Source organism: Ovis canadensis, chromosome 14 (genome assembly GCF_042477335.2).
Source record: "Ovis canadensis isolate MfBH-ARS-UI-01 breed Bighorn chromosome 14, ARS-UI_OviCan_v2, whole genome shotgun sequence".
NCBI classification, from domain to species: domain Eukaryota; kingdom Metazoa; phylum Chordata; class Mammalia; order Artiodactyla; family Bovidae; genus Ovis; species Ovis canadensis.
Genome location: NC_091258.1, coordinates 54405089 through 54414517, shown reverse-complemented (window position 1 = coordinate 54414517; position 9429 = coordinate 54405089).

Genomic DNA, 9429 nt, shown 5'->3' with positions numbered 1-9429 from the left:
ATGGGAAGGACACAGAATGCTTTGTAAGCACATCTGGGCCGCTCTGCAAGGAGAAGCTGCTGACAGACTGTTTGCCAATAAAGAAAGTCGCGCAGCCTAATAACACTCAGATGGCTCTGCAGCCCATCTCCGTCTTGGCTGGGCTTTTCAGGATGTACCTAGGTGGATCCAGGCAGCTCTCCTCCTGGGGGACCCAGCGCAGTGGAGTCTTGTGGCTACTTCCTTCAGCCGAGAGCCAAGAAGACCCTGTCCTCTTCCCGAGTCAGGAGTTTGTGCTTCAGCTCAAGTTTTTTGTAAGCACCACCTCCAAAGTTCTGGCCAGTAAGGAGCCCCTTCCAATGGCTTCTATTGAACCATCTCTTGATTAAGTCATTGATAAACAGGGCCTGCGTGTCTGCTGCCCAGAGCCTCCTGCTCCTTCTCTCACCGTGCCCTCCTCCCAAGGTGACTCTTAGGAGTCAGTTTTGTCTTCTCAACAAAAGCGCATTTAAAGCTCCCTGCAGGCAGGGCCCCCAGTTTATATTTTCTTCTGTGCCTGGTGGCAGGACTGAGCAAAGAAGAGGTGAGCAAAGAAGACACCCAGGTGTCTGGGTGCATCTACAGCTCCAGCAATCAACCCGAGAGTGGACACAGAACCCCATGACACAAAAAGGAGAGAAGAAGCCACAAAGCAGGCCCCTGAACAACTGGGCCAGCTCTAAAACTGGACTGGAGAGAGAGGGTTACTCAAAACCCATGACTCTCAAACTTCAGCTACAGAAACCTTTTAGAATCCAAATGCTACCTGAAGACCAAGAGAAGAACGCACTGCCGGGATGGGGGAAGCAGCCTGGGATATCCATGTATTCATTCTCCCCTCTGCATTTCCATTCTTTCTCCCAAGGAATGCCCAGGAAAATACCACTGGGGATTCCTAAAAGTTCTCTTGGCACAGTGTGACCATCCCTCCATTAGCCCCTCTGCCAGCCTCCTGGTAGACCTGCCTTGCAGCCATGCCCGACAAGCAGATGCTTCTCCTAGCCTTCTCTGTTATTAGGAATAGGGAAACATCCTCTAAAGTAGAGATATCCCGGGACCTCAATTCAGAAGCCTTGGGCTCCAGTTCTAGCCCAGATACCTGTTAGCTAAGTAACCTTGGACTTAATATCTCTGAATTTCAAGTTCCTTGTTTTAAAGCCAGGGTGAGGAGTTCCATGACAATCCAGCGGTTAAGATTCCAAGTCCCCAGTGCAGGGAGCATGGGTTTGATCCCTGGTCAGGGAACTAGATTCCACATGAAAATAAAAACTAAAGCCAGGTTGAAGCTGTCCACCTTGTGAGGAAACAGCTATTGCCGAAATTCCCAGGATAGACCTGGCACCCGACAGTGCTCTTGTGAATCTGACGGCTACTGCAGCACTCTGTCGTTGAAGAAGGAGGAGGACAGAGGGCCCATGTTGGACCAAACCTCGACCTGGGAGGCCATCACAGAGTCTTGTGGGCCTGTGGAGCAGGGACAGGGGAGAGCGGCACTGGGGTATTGTTCCCTGGACACATTTGTGAGGCTGCTGCGAGACATCCTGTATATTCTATTATTAGGAAAAGAAACCCAGCCCAGGACACAATCATCACAAACCTCAAACTGCTGTTTACAAATGCAGGGAGTTTGGTGAGACCTAAAATGCTCTTCCCCAAATGCATTCTCCCCCGCCCCCTTAGTTTTTAAACCCATGTGGATTCCAAGGGAAATTGAATCCATATGTTTCTGGTTCATTTACACTGAACTCATCAAAATGTAATTTTGCAACATCTAGTTGACGTCCAGGCTGTCTTTAGAAGCCTCATTTTTATGCCTTTTTATGAGCCCCACTCCCTTGGAGACAGGAAGTTATGCCTTGCCAAGAGTAGATGGAATTCCAGCCAAGCAGGAGTTCTGCTGAGAAGACCCAAGAGACTGAAAGGGCCTCTTATCTCAGTCTTGGGGACCTTTACCCATGTCTCTGTCTTCATTCTCAGAGTAGCAGCTATAAGAAGTACCCAAAAGAGGTGCCCCTGTACAGAGTGGAGCCCAAACTAACTCCACTTCAGCTCCGCATCCTCTCACCTCTCAGATGGACAAAGAGATTAATAAAAAGATAAATAAATAATAAAAACCAGCTCATTCCACTTTGTTATTGGGGATCCTGAGGCCTGAGGTGGTGAAGTGACTGGTCCAAGTTAACAGCATCACTAGGATGAACAAGCAAGAATTTTTTAAGCAAAGTCTTTCCTGGCTGAGGAGTGAGGATGTGCCTTGGATGTCCATGGGATAATGGAGAGAAATAGACGTGGTCTCTGACCTGCTTCATTCAAGGCCCGACAGGATCCCATGGTATTACATTATCAGTGTGCTCCTGGTTTCCGAGCAGGTTAATGGTCCATTTAAAAGTAAAATTTTGACCAGCTAATAAGGCTTCGGTCACAGGCTGCAGTTTACACACACATCCGAATGCAGGGAAGGAGAGGGGTGCCTTGGGGTCACATGGTGGAAGCGGATAAGTGGGGCATTTGGATTCGGGTCCTGGTCCCACAGGCAGTGGCATCCTCCAATACCTGCTCTAATTAATTAGAGCATCTTCTCTGGCTCCTTTCTCAATAATTACACAGGCAGAGAAAAATAGCATGTCTTCCAAAGGTTTGCAAAGGTCCCACCTGTTTTGCATTGGTCATCTGGAGGGTAGTGACTGCCAGCAAGCCGCTCGCAGAGCCAGGCCTGAATGTAAGACCTGGGTTGAAGAGTGGCTAGATACAGAAAGAGGCAGTCTCTTGGCCCCTTTTAGCAGAAATTTGGGGGAAAATGCGGCACCCAGACCAGGCAGACTTGGAGGGTTGAAGCCAGGCCTAGTTTTGATCCCCAGTAATAGCATAATTAGCAGGGCATGAAACCTGCTCATGCCCTAACACCAGACCATCCTCAAAGCTGCTTTGGGGATTGGTAGCTTTTAACAGGAGGAGCCTGTATGGGTCTGCAGCATTCTGGCCCCACAGTCTCTCCCAGGCTATCATGAACATGAGCTTACCTCTCACTATATCAGTCCCCTTCCTCCCTGAGAAGCCTAAACCTAGGTCTGGCACCCAGTGGGTTGTTGAATTGAATGACTTGAACTTGCCACAACCAGACTGATTTATTAAAATTCAGATAACACATGGGCAGCCCTCATAAACCTTAGCTGATGGAGAGAAGACTGCCATTTTTTTCCCAGACAAATAGAAGAATCATAATTGACACTTCCTCTCTTTGATTTTTCCTGCTTTGAATGAAGATATGATGCCTGAAGTTTTAGCAACCACCTTGCAACCATCCAGCAAGGATGAGCTCCAAAATCAACAAGCAAAGAGGACGAGGTAGAAAGAGCACTGATGACGTTGAAGTATCTAGACCTAGATTAAGTGCTACTTGAGAAAAATAAGCCCCCTGCGTCTGTCTCTGCCCCCATTGTTGGGCTTTGTTCTTTGCAGCCGGAAGCATTCTTAAGTTAGCGAAAGTAGGGACTCAAGTCAAAGCCGCATGCAAGTTAAACTCCTAAGTCCTATATTGTAAGCAAACAGGGAAGCTGTGAGTTAGCCCAGGAGATGAGTCTACGGGAAAGCAGCCTGCGGGAAACAGTGGGGTGCCGACCCACACAGCCCAGGCACTTCAAGCAGGGAGGAGGGACCAAAGGCTCGTTCTGTCACGGCCCAGCCCCAGGGACTCCAGCTACATCCTAAGGAGAGGCGCCTCTGTCACTTCTGCACATGCCACAGCCTGATGCTGGGGTTCTGTGACTCCAGGAGCTCCAGAGACACTCCCCTTGGGCAAGGTGACATTCACGGATGAGGTCCCCTCAGGTTACCGTGCGCAGCAGGGAACATCAGGGAACTGGGGCCCAGGGCAGGAGGGGGATCCTGACCACACCCCAGGGGCTGGAGCAGGTCCTCCTTGGGTCCTGCCATGTCAGATGTCACATCTGATGGAAGCTGGCAGGAGATGACAGGTGTCCAGTGGACACGGCCATCCCCTACGTGGGTGAGATGGGAGAAGGACAGGGCAAGGCACACATGGGCTGTGTGAGTGCAAGCCAGGCAGCTGCTGAATATGCCAGACGCGCTTGGAGGGAGGTGGGAGGATCTGCAGGTGGCTGAAATCTAGAGGGCTGGTGGGCGCACTGAGAGATGAGCATTTTCATTATGGCATCAGCAGTCTTTCATTTCTACCCAAAGCCCAATGATACTTAGGGACACCTGGATTGCAGAGGTCCCTATGGATAAAAGGTCAGCCCTCAGCACACATGGGGATATGGACATGCTTACCTTTGGGAATCTGCCCAACTACCTTGCCTGAGCCCATGTTTTCTCTTCCTTCTTGTAACATCTTCTCCTCTCCCTAGAGACCAAAAGTGTCCTCAAGCTTGCTGGGGATGGTGCCTGTGCAGAGGGAAAAGGCCTTTGCCTCCTCCTTACCAGAGCCTAGTATTTCCCCTGGACCCTGCCCCGTAAGTCTCAGCTCTATCCTAACAAATCTAATTATGGCACTAGCCACAGACTTCCTTCTAATTCCAAAGGAGGACATTAAAGTTGGTCTTTCTGAGCTGTGGAGAGGCCCCCAGCACCTCTCTATGCCTGCCTGCATCCAGGGCATCTCACACCCTCCTCATCCTACAAAGCTACCCTGCTGAGTCACTCACAGTAAGGATAAAGGCAGAGGGGGGCCCAGAAGATGCTCACAGAGCAGCCAGATGTGACTCCTCTCCTGGGCAGCATGCCCTGGTATGCTTTCTTCTCTGGAAGGACCTGAGTTCTACAGAATTCAGATCACTGGGCTCTTTGACAACCTGGGCAATTTGAGCTTTGCTACCAGAGAAAGAAAGCCAAACTGCCTGATACCTCTCTCTCTCCCCTCCTCCAAGAGTATCATTGACTTGAAGCCCATTTCCACAGCCTAGATATTTGGTGCATAAAGAGAACTGAATTAGCTCCATTATCAACTCTCCTGGCATAATGGGTCCTGTAAGGTGTCTGATTTTCCTGCCCACAAGAGATGTAACAGTCAGGAATGGAGCAGAGGCCAAAGTTCTTTTGAATTAACTACTAATGGATAGGATTTATATAGCTATTTTTCAATACCTGTACACTTGGATGAAAAATCAGACACAGAGGAACTCAATTTTGTTTTTCATTAATATTCACTTTGCTAACAGGAACAGATGATTTCTGGGAGCTCTCCTTGCCCTTTTAATTTGTCTCCCTATAATGCAGTGGAGATATCCTCCATTATCAAACTTATTAGTAACTGGCATAGATCTTTTCTTGTAGATTTCTTCATTATTACTTATGCAGGACAATGTGTTTAGATATTGTGAACCAGAAGGCTGGGGATAGGAGTGATGAGGAGGAGGGGGAGAGCTAGGCTTTTAAAAATCCAAAAAGTACTTAAAAAACAACAACAAACCTGTCATAAAACCACACACTTATAATTCTTTAATTGGAGGGTATTGCACAAATCACAGACAGAAATACACCTTCTTGAGGATTGAGGGAATAGCCAGATATGACCATAGCATTCAAAATAGGGCAGATCCCTGAGATTCTTTCTCCAGAATAAGGAAATAGAATTCTCCGTAGCCCTTATGAGAGATATTTATTTAGAAGCTTGAATCCTCCTTGACATGGAGAGCTCACTACCTTATAGGGCAGCCAGAGCCAACTTATTATCTATTGCCTAATTCTAGATTTACTGAAATTGAAGCCATCTTCCTCTCCAAGGTGACCCGGAACAGGCACAGAGCTCTTTGGAAGCAGGAAGTTTTATCCGCCCAGGAAGCACTTGGAGACCAAGTTGCCAGTATGACAGGACTCAGGAAACGGGGGCAGAAGCAACCGAAGTAGCTCGCAAGGAACATTCCCTTGGACAGGCTGAACTCGCCTTAATTTCAAAGTCTATCACAGACAGCATTTCATTTAATGGTCAAAGAATCTTCTCAGCTAAGCAGGTCAGGCAGTAACACTGATGTGTGTGTGTGTGTGTACATACATACAAACAGATATCCACTAGTTTTTAGATTCTTCTCCCATATAGGCTATTATAGAATATTGAGTAAAGTTCACATTACCATATATAAAATAGATAACTAATCAGGTATCTTCCCATTCCTTTGTCTGAAGGAAAAAATCAAATTTCATGGCCTGGTAAAACAAATAGCCCAAGATATATTCTTAGACTTCTTAGACTTCATTTCTCATTACTCCCACAAAATCACCTCTGCAGTAAAGACCTCAGTGTCTCCTCTGCAGTTCCTGAAAGTTTCAGGCACATTCTCAGCTTCTCCCCATTGCTACATTACTTCTCCTCTTAGTGACTCTGGTACCAGTCTGGGCTGATAAAAGACATTCAATTCATGTTGGTCTAAGCACAAAGAGACTTGACTGATTTACATAAATGAAAACACTAAAAGTCGTTGACTCCTGTCATAGCTAAATCTAGAGTCTCAAACAACATTTTTAAGACTCTGTCTCTCTCCACCTCCCTGGCTCCAGGTCCTACTGCACCGGCTTCACCTTCCTGAAGCTCTTCCCTTATTATGACAAGGATTATGACTGAGAACATTAGGCTGTTAATTTTTGAACTTAATAAATGTTGTAAAAAACACAAAAGCTTCATTTTCCCAACCATTCCAGAATAAAAGGCTATGACTAGGTAGGCTTGAGTCATGTGGCCATCCCTGCACCAATCTCTATGACAAAGAGGATAAGATACTCTATTTCCTGGTACGTTTCATGTCCACCCACAAGCTGGAAAATGGGACAGCCTCATGAAAATGCAAGGACAGAATTGTGGGTGGCATAGTTGAGTCTGATATAACCAGAAGGAAAAGTGAAGCCAGAAGCCATGAAAACAAGAGTTGTCTAACATAGCCCTACTCCTTCCCGATGTTAATAGCTCTTGTTTAATCATTAGGTAGGGCAAAACTTGAATCCCATTCATCTTACACAAGAATAATACTTTTATAACCCAGTTTCCTAAGGTCTCTCCCTTTACTGAGTTTCTCAAAGACATCTTCTGCCATAGCATGGAAAAGTATCAGTGCAGGGAGATTCACTAGAGATAGTTTAAGCTATATTTTTTTAAAAAAAAACTGAGATTTTTGAGATAAAACTGGTATTTACTAAGGATTAAAGTCAAATAAATGATAGGATATCAACTTCCTGACCTCCAAGAGATTTTGCTACCATAATTCACTGAGGAATTAGCCAGAGTAACTCACAGTATCTGCACTGTCATCTCTGTCTCATATCTCCAGGTTGGACCTATGCTTCTTGTACTGTGCAGCTGGTAAGTAGATCAAAAATGCCAAAATAAGACACACTAAAGGACAATACCCTAGTTCTGTTATTTAGTGCTGTTGAGCTGTAGGGAGAAACAAAAGAACACAAAGTAAGATTACCTTTTGGAAGATCAGTTTTCTCAACTATAAAATAGAAATAAGAAAAATTCTTCAGTTCCAGTTCTAGTTAACATGGAGTAAGCATTTTCCAACCTGTCTTTCTCATTGACTACAACTAAAACCCTGGATAGGACAGATAGATCCCAGGATATTGAAAAGAAAAAGGTACCAGGTAAATTAAAGGGGAGAAAAATTCAAAGTATTACCAAAATAGCACCAAATATCATTAATTTCCCTCACATACTTTGGTTTTTCCAACATGAAGTCAAAGGCAGTCCAAAACTTGGAAGTGTGCACCAGGTGTAGTCAGGAAAAGGTCTAAGGTAAGTCCTGTATTTCTGCTCAGAAAAGTCTAAAATAGAATCCCACAATCAAAGCCAGTGGGAAAATTTCCCTACTTTTCTTTGTTTGCTTGTTTTTTGTTTCTTCTGCTCCAGCCACAAGGCAATCCTGCAGTGACAGAGCAACAATCAGTTCAGTCCAGTTCAGTCGCTCAGTCGTGTCCGACTCTTTGCGACCCCATGAATCGCAGCACGCCAGGCCTCCCTGTCCATCACCAACTCCCGGAGTTCACTCAGACTCATGTCCATCGAGTCAGTGATGCCATCCAGCCATCTCATCCTCGATCGTCCCCTTCTCCTCCTGCCCTCAATCCCTCCCAGCATCATAGTTTTTTCCAATGAGTCAACTCTTCGCATGAGGTGGCCAAAGTACTGGAGTTTCAGCTCTAGCATCATTCCTTCCAAAGAAATCCCAGGGTTGATCTCCTTCAGAATGGACTGGTTGGATCTCCTTGCAGTCCAAGGACTCTCAAGAGTGTTCTCCAACACCACAGTTCAAAAGCATCAATTCTTCGGTGCTCAGCCTTCTTCACAGTCCAACTCTCACGTGGCTGGTAAAAATAGAAAGCCGCTCAGTCGTATCTGACTCTTTGCAACCCCGTGAACTATACAGTCCATGGAATTTTCTAGGCCAGAATACTGGAGTGGATAGCCATTCCCTTCTCCAGGGGATCTTCCCAACCCAGGGATCAAACCCAGGTCTTCCACATTGCAGGCAGACTCTTTACCAGCTGAGCCACAAGGGAAGCCCAATAAAACTAGGAAGGAGGGAAAACCTTCTTCTCTGACCAGAGGAACTTTGGTTCCAAATCCATGAGGAGAATCCACACTCCTTTTCCTGTCTATCACTTTGCCACTTGACCCTAGAGGTAGATGCAAGTGCAGGAAGTGAACAGCAGATAGAAGACCAGGGGAGAAAGTCTCTAGGAGCAGAAAAGTGTTGGGGGCATTGAGGAAAGAAGAGAGCTGAAGAACATGATTCTGTGAAGTTGTATACAGACTTCTGCCCTTGCACCCAAGCTGGATATACATGGATCTTAAGCCACATACCAAAGGCTTTGAGAGCTTTACTATAAAACCGATTACTTCCCAGGCTCCAGATTGGACACTTGCTGACGCACATGGAGAGCAGATCTGATTGGCCTATAAGGGCTTTAGAAAAGAATTTAAGTTGGAACTAGAACCCACACACTATGGGCTTTCAATCTGAGGATAACTGGCTGGGTTGCCTTCTGAAACAACACAATCCAAACCAAAAATAAACATTCTTCAAGAGATTTAAACAACAGTTTGGAGTCTGCTGCTGCTGTTGCTAAGTCGCTTCAGTTGTGTTCGACTCTGTGTGACCCCATAGACAACAGCCCACCAGGCTCCTCCATCCATGGAATTTTCCAGGCAAGAGTACTGGAGTGGGGTGCCATTGCCTTCTCCGAGTTTGGAGTCTAGAATAATATTTAAAATGCCCAAGATACATTCTAAAATTACTTTGAATATGAACAATCATGAAAATTTCTCTATTACTCAAGGGAAAAGATAGCAGACATCAAACCCGAGTCAGTATAGTGTTGAAATTATCAAACAAAGATTTTAAAGCAGCAATTATAACTATGTTTCAGGATAAGGAGAAACATTCTTGAAATTAATGGAAA